Consider the following 10,333-nt stretch of genomic DNA (forward strand, 5'->3'; position numbering starts at 1 on the left):
ATGATAGGTAATCATAATGGTAGCTGCTAGTATTATTACTTTTGTCATTGTTAAATATTTATTGCTTTAGATATTCCCACAATATTTTCTCAAAAGTTCCTTTGAGACCAAACATTATTATCTAGTTACTTTACAATCAAGAAACTGAAGGGCAGCAGGAACGATGTGAATATTTATTTAGTATCTTTTATGTGTCAGGCAATATGATTGGAATTTTAATATGTATTATTAATTTTATTCTTAAAACTTTTAGGAGTATATTAACTGTAACACACAGGTGAGGAATCTGAGACTTAGAAAGGTTAAATAATTTACTCAAGGTCACAGAGCTAGTATGTGGTGGAGTTGGATTCAAAGTAACCAGGTTTGCTTTGTTCCTAAGTGCATGCTGTTTTCACTCGAGTATGTTGCCTGTGAGAAGGAGCAAACACCATCCACTGTGATGTCCTTTGTCTTAGTCTTCAGAGGTGTTTGTCCCAACACTGCCTGTGTACACTCAGATCTCAAGATTTTGACCTGAAAGTATTGGCCAGATGGAGATGTGAGAACCCATGGTTTGAAACCCCACATTATTACTCTCTGGATCACAGTGGGCCACAAAGTCTGGAAGTCTCCAAAGAAGGTTAAGTAGAACCAACATGGCTGGGATCAGGAGAGAGGAGGACCAAGTGGAGCTCAAGAAAGTGGTTTAATCTCGAAGACATGTAAACTAGCTCACTCTTTAAAGCCTGTGCTATTAACTCTTGTACCTAAAGCTCTTATTCGACACTGAGTTAAATTCACTTTGTTTTTTGTAGAGCATTTCAAAGAGTTTGTATTGCAGTCCTGACTAATCTTTTAATGGTGGTGGTGGTTGGGGCGGGGGGTGGGGGGGTCAGGCAGTTGCAAAAATCCACCTAGATGAAAACGAGTGCTGAGGGAAACAAAGAGGCAGATCTAGCACCATTGTGGATATTTGAATTGTATGAGTACTCTATGTATTTTGGAAATTAACCCCTTATCTGAGGTATCATTGGCATTTATGGTCTCCCATATAGTGGGTGGCCATTCCATTTTGATGGTTGTTTCTTTTGCTGTGCAGAAGCTTTTGAGTTTGATGTAGTCCCATGTGTTTATTTTTTCTTTTGTTTCTCTTACCTTAGGTGTTATATGAGTAAAATTCTGCTGTGTGTGATGTCTGAACTTTTGTTGCCTACATTTTCTTCTAGGAATTTTATAGATTCATTAGTCACATTTAAGGCTTTTGTCCATTTTTAGTTTATTCTTGGGTATGATATAAGTTGGTGGTCTAGCTGCATTTTTTTTTTTTTTGCATGTAGCTGTCCAATTTTCTCAACACCATTTATTGAAGAGAGGCTATCTTTACTGTACTATTTCACATTTTTCAAATATTAATTGAGCATAATGTCTTAGGTCAATTTCTGGCTTCTCTGTTCTGTTCCATTGATCTATATGCCTGTTCTTGTGCCAGTATCAGGCTGTTTTGATTACATTGGTTTTGTAGTATTACCTGATATCTGGTATTGTGATCCCTCCTACTTTGTTCTTCTTTTCCAAGATTGCTGTGGCTATTAGGGGTCTTTTTGGTTCCATATAAACTTTTGGAGTATTTGTTCTAGTTCTGTGAAATATGTCATTGGTATTTTGATGGGGATTGCATTGAATCTGTGGATTGCTTTGGATAGTATGGACATTTTTAAAAAAATTAAAAAAAATTTTTTTAAATCTTTATTGTTGCATGTAGAATGTATTACAGATGTTCCACATTTTTTCCCCCATTGACTCCTCCCTCCCCACTCCCGCCTCCCTCCCGCTTCTTCCCACACTATTGTCTGTGTCCATTGGTTATGCATGTAAGTTCTTTGGTTTATTTCTTCCCACCCCCCTCCCCCCAGCCCCTTTCCCTTTGAGGTTTGTCAGTTTAGCAACCAATTTGTACTTCTTAATCCCTTCACCTTTTTCACCCATTCCCCCATATGCCCTCCCATCTGGCAACCAACAAAATGTTCTCTGTATCTATGAGAATGTTTCTGTTCTGCCTGTTCATTTTGTTTGTAGATTCCATTGTTGATAGATATGTATTCATTGCCATTTTGTTTGTTCATATATTTTATCTTTTTCTTCAAAAAGACCCTTCATCATTTCATATAATAACGGTTTGGTGGTGATGAACTCCTTTAACTTTTTCTTATTTGGGAAAATCTTTATATGTCCATCGATTGTAAATGACAGCTTTGCAGGATAGAGTAATCTTGGTTGTAGGTTCTTGCTTTCCATCACTCTGAATATTTCTTGCCACTCCCTTCTGGCCTGCAAAGTTTCTTTTGAGAAATCAGCTGACAGCCTTATGGGAACTCCCTTGTAGGTAACTAGCTGCCTTTCTCTTGCTGCTTTTAAGATTCTCTCTTTGTCTTGAACCTTTTGCATTTTGATGATGATGTGTCTTGGTGTGGGCCTCTTGGGGTTCATCTTGTTTGGGACTCTCTGTGCTTCCTGGACTTGTATGTCTGTTTCCTTCACCAAGTTAGGAAAGTTGTCTGCCATTATTGTTTCAAACAGGTTTTCGATTTCTTGTTCTCTCTCTTCTCCTTCTGGCACCCCCAAGATGCGAATGTTGGCACGCTTGAGGTTGTCCCAGAGGCTCCTTACACTATCCTCATTTTTTTAAATTCTTTTTTCTTTTTGCTGTTCTGATTGGGAGTTTTTTGCTTCCTTATCGATGGTTTGCTCCTTGGATTTACATACTTTATTATTGAAGCTGTGTAAATTATTCTTTATTTCAGTTAATGCCTCCTTCGTTTCTAACTGTGCATCGATCATTTCTGACTGGTCCTTTTTTATGCTCTTGAGGCCCTCACTGAGTTCACTGAGCATCCTTATAAGCAGTATTTTGAACTCAGCATCTGTTAGGTTGCTTATCTCCATTTCTCTTAGTTCTTTTCTTGGGATTTTGTTCTGTTCTTTCATTTGGGACCTGTTTCTTTGTCTCCTCATTTTCACTGCCTCCCTGTGTTTGTTTCTGTGTATTACTTAGCAAGCGGTATGGGGCTAGCTGAGACCAGATGCTGCTCATTTGAAAAAATTTAGGAAAACCTGAAGCAGGATCCAAGTCAGGCCAATCCTATGGTTAAGCAAGTGCCACCAGCTTGGGTGGGCCTGAAAGTTGGGTGGGGCGGGGTGGGGCCTCAAGGAGTCAGCAGGGCGGGGCTACCAATGTGAGCCAGGTTGCTGGAGTCCCAGATATGGCGACTGTCTGCTGCCCCAGGGAAGGGCTCACCAAAGGAACAAAGGCCTCTGACAGCACGTTTGTCCCGGAGAAAGCCCCCTCTCCAGCCCTTGCTCCAGTGCCAAACAGCTCTTCCCTGTATGTCTCTGGTTCCCCTCGAGCTGCCTCCCCTCCAAGCTTAGAGGGAGAGAGTCTGACAAGTCTGTGCGCGGGCCCTTTAAGGAGCTGCCTGGGGCTCCAGCCGCGTCAGCTTCCCTGAGCCTCAGTTCCTGCTGGTTTTTCCAGCCAGAATTTATGGGGATTCTCTTCCTGGCACTGGAACCCTGAGCGGGGCACCTGGTGTGGGACGGGGACCCCTCAGTCCTCAGGAAGGACCTTCCCAGCTGAGGTGTCCTCCTGATTTTTATCCGCCACACGTGGGTGTGGGACCAGCCCATCCCGCCATCGCCCCTCCTACCAGTCTGGATGCAGCTTCTTTAATTCCGTAGTTGTAGGACTTCCATTCAGCTTGATTTCAGGCGGTTTGGAATGGTGGTTGTTCTGTAGTTTTGTTGTAACTTGGATGTGGTTGTGGGAGGACGCGATACTGCGTTTACCTATGCCGCCATCTTGACCGGAAGTCCCCAGTATGGACATTTTAATGATGTTAATTCTTCCAATCCATGAACAGGGTATATACTTCCACGTTTTTATATCTTCTCTCTTTTTTTGTTCCCCAATGTCCTGTAGTTTTCTGAAAATAGGTCCCTCACTTCTTTGGTTAAGTTTCTTTTTAGGTATCTTAATATTTTTTACCACAATGATAAGTGGGATTGCTTTTTTAGTTTCTCTTTCTGTGGGATCATTGTTGGTGTATCAGAATGCAATTGATTTATTGACATTAATTTTGTATCCTGCTACTTTGCCAAATTCATTTATTAACTCTAGTAGATTTTTGATAGAGTCTTTAGGGTTTTTTTTTTTTTTTTTTTTTTTTTATGTATAGTATCATGTCACCTGCCCGAATGGCCGCCATCAACAAATCATCAAACAACAAGAGCTGGTGAGGGTATGGAGAAAAGGGGACTCTAGTACCCTATGTCTTTTGATGGGAGCATTTAAGCTATTTACACCTAAAGTGATTATTGTTAGATATGTATGTATTGCCATTTTATTCTTTGTAATTATATTCCTCTGTTGTTGTTGTTGTTGTTCTTCTTCTTCTAGAAGACAATTTAACTTTTTTGTAATACTCTTTTGGTGGTAATAAACTCCTATAACTTTTTCTGGTCTGGAAAGCTCTTTATTTCTACTTCAATTTTAAATAATAGCCTTGCTGGATAAAGTAATCTTTGTTGTAGGTCCTTGCGTTTCATCACTTTGATTATTTCAGGACTTCTGGCCTGAAATGTTTGTGTTGAGAAATTAGTTAGCACTCTTATGGAAGCTTTGTTGTAGGTAACTGTCTTTTTCTTGCTGCTTTTAAGATTCTGTCTTTGTTTTTAACCTTTGACCTTTTAATTATGATATATGTTGGTATGGGCTCTTTGGGTTCATCTTGTTTGGGACTCTCATGCTTCCTGCATTTTTGTGTATCTCTTTCCTTCACCAAATTAGGAAAGTTTACAGCCATTATTTCTTTAAAAAGGTTCTTGATCCCCTGATCTCACTCTTCTCCCTCTGATATTCCTATGATATGGATGTTGTTACACTTTAATGGTCCCAAAGGTCCTTTAAAGTATTCTAATTTAAAAATATTCTTCCTTCTTTTTGCTGCTCTGATTGGGTGTTTTCTGGTACCTTGTCTTCAGAATAGCTGATTCCATCTTCAGTTTCATCTAATCTACTGTATATACCTTCTAGTGTATTCTTTTTAAAAAAATTTTTCACCTGAGAACATATTTTTATTGCTTTTTAGAGAGAGGAAGGGAGAGCTACATAGATAGATAGATAGATAGATAGATAGATAGATAGATAGATAGAAACATCGATGAGAAAGAGAAACATGATCTTGTCTCCCACACATGCCCTGACCAGGGTTGGAACCTGCCTCCTATGTGCCCTGACTGGGAATCAAACACACAACCTTTTGGTCTATGGGACGATATTCAACTAACTGAGCCAATCAACCAGAACCTAGTGTATTCTTGATGTCAGTTATTGTATTATTCATTTATGAATGGTTCTCTTTTATGGTTTCTACGTCATTTTTCTCCTGATGAAGTTCTCACTAAGTTCCTTAGGCATCCTTATAACCATTTTTTTTTCAACTCTACATTTAATAAATTGCTTGCCTCCATTTCATTTAGCTCTTTTTCTAGAGATGTCTCCTGTTTTTTTCATTTGGCATAAGATTCTTTGTCTCCCCATTTTGCCTTCCTCTTTATGTTTGTTTCTATATATTAGGTTGGTCTGCTATGACTTCCAGTCCTGGTAGGGTGCTCTTATGTAGTAGGTGTCCTATGGGACCCAGTGGTGCAGTCTTCTTGGTCACCTGAGTGGTGTGCTCCAGGAATGTCCCTTGTGTTGGTTATATGAGCCCTCCTGTTGTAATTGAGTCTTGATTGCTATTGGCCCATTTATGTGTGGGGTTGACCCTTAGGCTGGCTGGCTGTGAGGATCAACCCGCACCACAGTGTAAAAGCTGCTGTGCAGGTGCTGACCACATGAAGTGAAATCTGCCTCTAGCAGGGTCTGGTACCTGCTGAGATCTCCCTTAAGATATATTGCTTGTGAAGCTTATTGGATCCTGCTCTGATGTTGTCTGAAGCTGGCCACTGTGTGTCTTGGTTCTGAGGCCTCTTGGGAATGGTTTTGGTGTAAGCCAATGCCATACACTGCTTGTGACTGGCTCTGGCACACCTGTTTGGAGACACAAAGCGATCCACAGTTTATGACGGCCTCTGCTGGGCCTTGGTGTGCATGGGAATGACCAAACCGCACACCAAATCTGGCTTTTACCAGCATTTGACCTGGGGGTAGGTTAGCAAAAGTCCCAAGGCACTCTGAGATCTGCTTCTTACTTCCATCTGCCAGTTTCCTTTTAGGCTCAGTCACTGAAAGGGCCTCTGCCAGTACTTGAGCTGCATGAGGTGAGTTCTCAGTGCTTTGTAGGTAGGGGCGAGTGGTGTTCACCAATTGATACAGATTCAAACTTGGTGCCAGTGCTGGGTCTGAAACCACTCAGCAAATGTTGCAGGGTACATCAAGTCTAGCTGCCACCCACTGGGGGTTTGCACACATTTCTGGTGGGCTGGGGCATCAGGGAGTCATCAGGGTGAGGCCAGCAGAGTTTATGAGGCCCAAACAAACCAAGATTGGGCTGTGTGAAGAGAAGGCTCTCTACTGGTTGTGTGTGTGAGGGGAAAATGGCCCTGCCCTAGCACCACACATCCCAGTGTGTCCCACATTCTACCAGGAGCTCGATCATAGCTGGGCAGGGCTGCAGTGAGTCAGAGCGATGGGGCTAATGGATCTCCTGTGAGGGGGAGGTTCCAGTCAGGCCTGGGAAAAGGTGGGGGAGTGGCCCTTGCCCCAGAGCCACACAACTCAATCTGTCCTGGATTCTGCATAAATCTTGGCAGGGTGGAGTCACCAGGAATCTGGAGGGTGGGTCTGCTGAGAGCCTGGAACATGGAGCCAGCAGATCTCCCTTGCAGGTGAGGCATTGCCAGTCAAGTTCATGGGAAAGTGTGTGTGTGGGGGGGTATGGCCCCTATCCCAAAGCTATACAACTCAGTCATGGACAATCCCTGAGTCTGTCTCTACACCCAGGCAGCTGACTCCTCAGCAGGGCATAAGCTCTGCAGGGTAGGGTGACAGGGAGTCCAGAGGGTAGAACTATTGTAAGGATGGGAGTGCTCAACCCAAGAAAGATGGTATCTGTGGTAAGGAGAGGGACTCAGCATAAGGATCTTGGTGGATATCCTTTCAGCTCTCTCCACAGAGGCACAAACTCCAGATTCTCCTCACACAACTCTACTTCACTTCATCCCCCGGAGCCTAAGGTGAGTGGCTGCAAATGAGATTTTATTCACTGGCCCCGTAAGAGTGCCTGTGTCGCTAGTGGACTCTCAACTCTCCGTGGTGGACAGAATTCCTTCTACTTTTTTTTCCTTTTCTTTTATTTATTTATTTATTTTTTATCCTCACCTGAGGACATTTTTCCATTTTTTGTACAGATAGAGTGGGAGGGAGAGAGAGGAAGAGACAGAGAGAGAGAAACATTGACGTGAAGGGACACATCGAGTGGCTGCCACCGCACGACCAACCAGGGCTGGGGACAAACTGCAACCGAAGTACGTGCCCTTAGCGGGAACCGAACCCGGGTCTCTCCGGACCGCAGGCCGATGCTCTAACCGCTGAGCCAAACCGGCCAGGGCTTTTTTTCTTTTTTAAATTAATTAATTAATTAATTTCTGTTACAGAATTTCTCCTTTTCCCCCCACTGATTCTCCCCTCCCTGCCCTGTCCCCAGCTTTGTTGTCCATGTCCATTGTTCATGCATACATGCATATAAGTTCTGTGGTTTATCTCTCCTCCACCACCCCCTCTTCTGGGGATTGTCAGTCTGTACCCAGCTTTCACGTCTCTGGGACTACCCCATTCCTCAGACTGTTATGTTTATTATATTCCACAAATAAGTGAAATCATATGATACTTGTCTTTCTCTGTTTGGCTCATTTTGCTTAGGACAATACATTCCAGGTCCCTCCATGCAGTCTCAAAGGATAAGAGATCTTTCTTTCTTACAGCTGTGTAGTACTCCATTGTGTATATGTACCACAGCTTTTTTATCCATTTGTCGACACTTGGGCTGTTTCCAGATCTTAGCTATTGTAAATAGTGCTGCTACAAACATGGGGGTACATATATTCTTTCTGATTGGTGTTTCAGGCTTCTTAGGGTATATTCCTGGAAGTGGGATTACTGGGTCAAATGGAAGTTTAATTTTTAATTTTTTGAGATAACAGCATATTTTTTTTTTTTTATCCTCACCCGAGGACATTTTCCCATTTTTTTGTTCAGGTAGAGTGGGAGGGAGAGAGAGGAACAGAGAGAGAGAGAGAGAAACATCGATGTGAAAGGAACACATCGAGTGGCTGCCACCCACACGACCAACCAGGGCCGGGGACAAACCGCAACCGAGGTACGTGCCCTTAGCGGGAACCGAACCCGGGTCTCTCAGGACCGCAGGCCGACGCTCTAACCGCTGAGCCAAACCGGCCAGGGCGCATATTGTTTTTTTATAGTGGCTGCACCAGTCTGCTTTCCCACCAGCAGTGTACTAGAGTCCCCTTCTCTCCACATCCTCGCCAACACTTGTTTGATTTGTTGATGGCGGCCATTCTGACAGGTGTGAGGTGATACCTCATTGTTGTTTTAATTTGCATCTCTCTGATGATTAGTGATGTTGAGCATTTCTTCGTATGTCTCTTAGCCATTTGTATGTCCTGTTTGGAGAGGTGTCTATGTAGTTCCTCTGCCCATTTTTTAATTGGGTTCTTTGAATTCCTTTTGTGGAGTTGTATGAGCACTCTCTATATATTGGAAATTAATCTGATGTATCATTGGCATTATGCTCTCCCATACAGTGAGTAGCCTTTCTGTTTTGATGATTGTATCTTTTGCTGTGCAGAAGCTTTTGAGTTTGAAGTAGTCCCATGTGTTCATTTTCTCCTTTCTTTCTATTGCCTTAGGTGATATATCAGTGAAAATTCTGCTGTGTGTGATGTCTGAAATTTTGTTGCCTACAGTTTTTTCTAGGATTTTTATGGATTCATGAGTCACATTTAAGTCTTATCCATTTTGAGTTTATTATTGTGTAGGGTGTAAGTTGATGGTCTAGTTTCATTTTTCTGCATGTAGCTGTCCAATTTTCCCAGCAACATTTATTAAAGAGGCTGTCCTTACTCCAATGTATGCTCTTGCCACCTTTGTCAAATATTAATTGAGCATATTGCCTTGGGTCCATTTCTGGGTTCTCTGTTCTGTTCCACTGGTCTATCTGCCTGTTCTTGCGCCAGTACCAGGGTGTTTTGATTACAGTCTATTTGTAGTATAACCTGAAATCTGGTAATGTGATCCCTCCAACCATGTTCTTCCTTTTCAAGATTGCTGTGGCTATTCGACGTCTTTTTTGGTTCCATATGAACTTTTGAAGTACTTGTTCTAATTCTGTGAAGTATACCGTTGGTATTTTGATGGGGATTACATTGAATCTATAGATTGCTTTGGGTAATATGGACATTTTAATGATGTTAATTCTTCCAATCCATGAACAGGGTGTGTGCTTCCTCTTTTTATATCTTCCTCTATTTCTTTTTTTAATGACCTGTAGTTTTCTGCAAATAGGTCCTTTATTTCTTTGGTTAAGTTTATTCCTAGGTATTTTAATTTTTTTGCTGTGATGGTATGATATTTTTTTTTTAGTTTCTCTTTCTGTGAGTTCATCATTGGTGTATAAGAATGCCATCGATTACTTGACGTTAATTTTGTATCCTGCTACTTTGCCAAATTCATTTATTAAGTCTAGTAAATTTTTGATGGAGTCTTTGGGGGTTTTCTATGTATAGTATCATGTCATCTGCAAATAATGACAGTTTCACTTCCTCCTTTCCCATTTGGATCCCTTTTACTTTTTTCTTCCTTTCTGATTGCTGTGGCTAAGACTTCCTGTACTATGTTAAATAAGAGTGGCAAAAATGGGCATCCTTGCCTTCTTCCTGTTCTTAAGGGAAATGCTTTTAGTTTTTGCTCATTGAGTGTGATGTTGGCTGTAGGTCTTTTATATATGGCCTTTATTATGTTGAGATATGATCCTTCTATTCCCACATTGCTGAGCATTTTTATTAGAAATGGATGCTGGATTTTGTCTAAGGCTTTTTCGACATCTATTGATATGATCATGTGGTTTTTATTCTTCATTTTATTTATCTGGTGTATCACATATATTGATTTGCGAATATTGTACCAGCTTTGCATCCCTGGGATGAATCCCACTTGGTCATGGTGGATAATTTTTTGGTGTATTGCTGGATCCAATTTGCTAGTATTTTGGCGTCTATGTTCATCAGGAATATTGGCCTGTAGTTTTCTTTCTTTGTAGTGTCTTTTTCTGGTTTTGTA

Source organism: Molossus molossus, unplaced genomic scaffold (genome assembly GCF_014108415.1).
Source record: "Molossus molossus isolate mMolMol1 unplaced genomic scaffold, mMolMol1.p scaffold_m16_p_1, whole genome shotgun sequence".
Classification (NCBI taxonomy): domain Eukaryota; kingdom Metazoa; phylum Chordata; class Mammalia; order Chiroptera; family Molossidae; genus Molossus; species Molossus molossus.